Consider the following 3601-nt stretch of genomic DNA (forward strand, 5'->3'; position numbering starts at 1 on the left):
ATTCTACCAGTAACCGGTGGAACAGAAATGTAGGGAACACTGGGCTCCGAAGCCAGAGCTGTTTATAGAGAGCTTGGGTGGGTTAGTCTTGTGACTGTGCACAGATGTGGTGTGAAATCACTTCAGAGTCTAGATTGGTGCTCTCTGAGTCACGAGATCCTCTACATCATCCCCAAAGCTGCTTAGTCAGACCTGATGCAGTCCAAAGTGATGGGAGAGGCGATCCCTGCTTAGCTCTCCCTGCATGAGATTAGAAGGAAGAAGAACATGCTCACACAGCTCATCTCTGGCAGTGTGGAGAATGGCTGTCCTGCTGGATTCCATCATCAGTCATGCCATTGGAGTGCTACACATGTTTGGAAGAGCATCAGTTTATCAGAAATTACAATCAGGACACACCATTGCATGAAATCCAGATGTCTGGCCTCAGATGTGTATACTACTGCTTCCTTACCCTTGATGTTGGACAAGTCACTTAAACTGCCAAAGACCCTGTTTCCTTAGCAAGGTCACAGAGATTAATCTCTTACCTCCAAACCAAGCTACTCATTTATATATTTTACCCAGACATTGTGAGGCCCAGAAGATATAAAAACTCAAAGTGAAACAGCAAGCCCAAAGCAATTACCCGTTCATTTCTAGTAGCTAGCTACACTCTGTTAAATATAGGAGACTATAACCCCTGCTCATAGCTTAGGCAATCAACTCAATGATGACCAACCAAAGTGGCAAGATGGAACACTGGTCCTGCTCCCAGACAAATACATCAAAATGATTTGGGTCATGTGCCCAAGTGATGATCTATTACTGCATATTTATAGCCCGATCCTGCTGAGCCTTGGGCTTCTCAGCCACCAAACAGAGATCATTAGAGGGCCCTACTTCATAGCGTTCCTGTAAGGACATACAGTATTCATGGGGAGTACTCAGGAAGTCATGAGTGTGTAGCAAACGCTCAGAGAAGCACTGTCTTCAGGCTGAGGATATAGCTCAGTGGGCAGAATTCTCGCTGCGCAAGCTCAGAAATCTGAGTTCAGATGCCCAGAACTCAAGCTAAAAGTAGAAGTAGTAATATAGTTAAGCATTTAGGAAGTGGACACAGGCAGATCCTGGGGGCTCAGTGATCGCTTAGTCTAGACAAAATGGGGAGGGAGCTTCAGGTTCAGTGAGAGACCTTATTTAAAAAAAAGATAGGGAGTGTTGGAGGCACATGACCTCTGACCTGCATGTACTCGTGGACTTGTGCACTTGTGCACCCACACGTTCTCTCTGTTTCTCTCTCTCTCTCTCTCTCTCTCTCTCTCTCTCTCTCTCTCTCCCTCATCATAAACCTTCATACAGTTATCCACATTTCAAAGCACACATCCATCTTCAAAACTGCCCACAGTCTATCAATACTTCCCCAAGGCAAATGATGTTAGCCTATCCTGTGATCCTTAAATAAATAAACTCACTCTAGAGAGTCATATGTCATGGAAGGGTCATGTGAACATTCTGGACGCTGCTCTGGCTTCCCTCCCCAGCTGTGCTTTCTTAGCAGCTGTGCTCCTCACTCCTCGGCTGCCTTATCTGAGTCACAACTGTACTGCATTTCCTGTGACCATCCGCTGGCATTCTCACCAGACACCCATGGGAGTTTTCAGTGCTCATGACCCAGAAGCACCTGGAGATTGTCACAGGCACTGAGCAGCTTCAGCACCTTGGATCCAAGACTACAAAATGGGAAAGCCATCTAGACTGCCCAGAGCTGTGGTTGGGAGCTCATATGACTTCCTAAGAGGCCGTCTCCCTCCCCAGGTCAAATCTGCAGGAATGATCACATTGGGCAGAAATGAAAGTGCAGAACAAGAGGCCTGAGGACATAGACACACCAGACTTGTTTCTATTGTATGTCAATACCTTCCTGTGCCTGCCTCCTCCCTTCTTCTTCCCCTCCCCTATGCACTAATTAGGATGTTTAGTCTGCAGGCCACCCCTTACAAAAACACACACATGTACCCATCTCCCATGGGCACCTCAATTCTCCACGTACTTCAGCTTCCTCCACCCAGTTCTGCAGCCTGTTCTTACCATGTGCAGGCATGGAAGAGCGTGAGCCTTTGCAGGTGGCTTGTAAGCACACACAGAAAGACATTCTGGCTGCAGAACTGGGGACATGAACACGAACTTGAGCATAAGGGCAACCCCAGAGGGGGAAAAAGGCCTAGCTTTGCTGGATAGACAAAAGTTGTACAATCGAAAGATTTTCCTATCAAAAGGAACAAGGAATGTGGGGCAGACAGACCCATAGAAGAGGTCTGGGAGAAGCTCAGGATCCTGAGTGGGTTTGTCTGGTGACAGTGTCTCTCTTCCGCAGCCAGGAAAGACAGAAGAAGGACTCAAGGAAATGTGATGCTAGAACACCACCTACAGAACAGTTTTCTGCCATCCTTGCGGAGCATCACGTTAATTGTCTTAAAGGGGCAGTGAACTCCAAGGAAATACAAACAGATAAGTTGGAAGCATTAGGAGTTGGGGCAATGGAGTAAACAGAAAGGTGGGAAGCAAAACCCCCAACAGAAACCAGGTGCTGATCCAGCCCATGAACGAAAGATGCAGCCGAGAGCTCAACACAGTGAACTTAAGCAAGCAGAAGAAGCAGAAAGTTCAATACAGCCATCATAGGCAAGCAGAAGGAGCAGATAGCTCAACACAGTGAGCTTGAGCAAGAAGAAGAGGCAGAGAGTTCAATACAGTCGGCTTGAGCAAGCAGAAGGAGCAGTGTGTGAATTCAGACAGGTCAATTGAAATTATCCAATCAAAAGAAAAAAAGAAAAGAAAGATACAGAATTCTTAGGACACCCTTGACCATGGCATTGCAAGAAAGACAAGATGTAGATAATGAAGAAGAAAGCTTCTCTCGGAATATGAACGTGTCCCCAAGAAGTTCTCATGCCAAAGACTGGTCCTTGGTTTGACAACATCAAGAGGCAATGGACTCTTTGAAAGGAGATCCCTGTAGTGAGGAAACCACATGACTGGGATACTGCTTTGGAAGGAATTAATGTGGTGTCTATCTGTTCATAGCCAAGTGTCCATTTCCTTGGTTTGAAAAGCCCAAGAACAGATAGATATGGAGTTGAACATTGCCGTGAGGAGCTTAAATGGCAAGACAAAACTGGATCCCTGAAAGGACTCTCCTACCACTGTGCCCCTGGCTGCCTTGCTGTCTTCTCCTCTTGTCTACCTTTGAGCAAGGATCCTGGGATAGGCCCCCATGCTCCAGCCACATCATCAACACTAAAATGTCATTAACTTAACATTCCCAGTTTGAAGTTTTCAATGGTTCCTTAGACAGAGAGAGCATTATTCAACACATCGTGTTTACAATTAATTGGTCCTGTGAGCTCAGTCATGAGTTCCAGCACTCGCCAATTGCTGAGTTACTCACACTTGAAAGTTGGCCTGAGAATGTGGCCAGTAACTCTGAAAGGCGTTCTGGGCCCATTCACCTCATCTAAAAAGCGCATACACCAGTATTAATTTCCACCCCGGCCAACAGCTTTGTAAGCGGCCGAGATGAATCACAGTAGCCCTGGCTCTGTAGACAGCAGGTGCCAAA

This window comes from Microtus oregoni, unplaced genomic scaffold (genome assembly GCF_018167655.1).
Source record: "Microtus oregoni isolate MIOR12 unplaced genomic scaffold, Mior012 000033F_ref0000390, whole genome shotgun sequence".
Lineage (NCBI taxonomy): Eukaryota > Metazoa > Chordata > Mammalia > Rodentia > Cricetidae > Microtus > Microtus oregoni.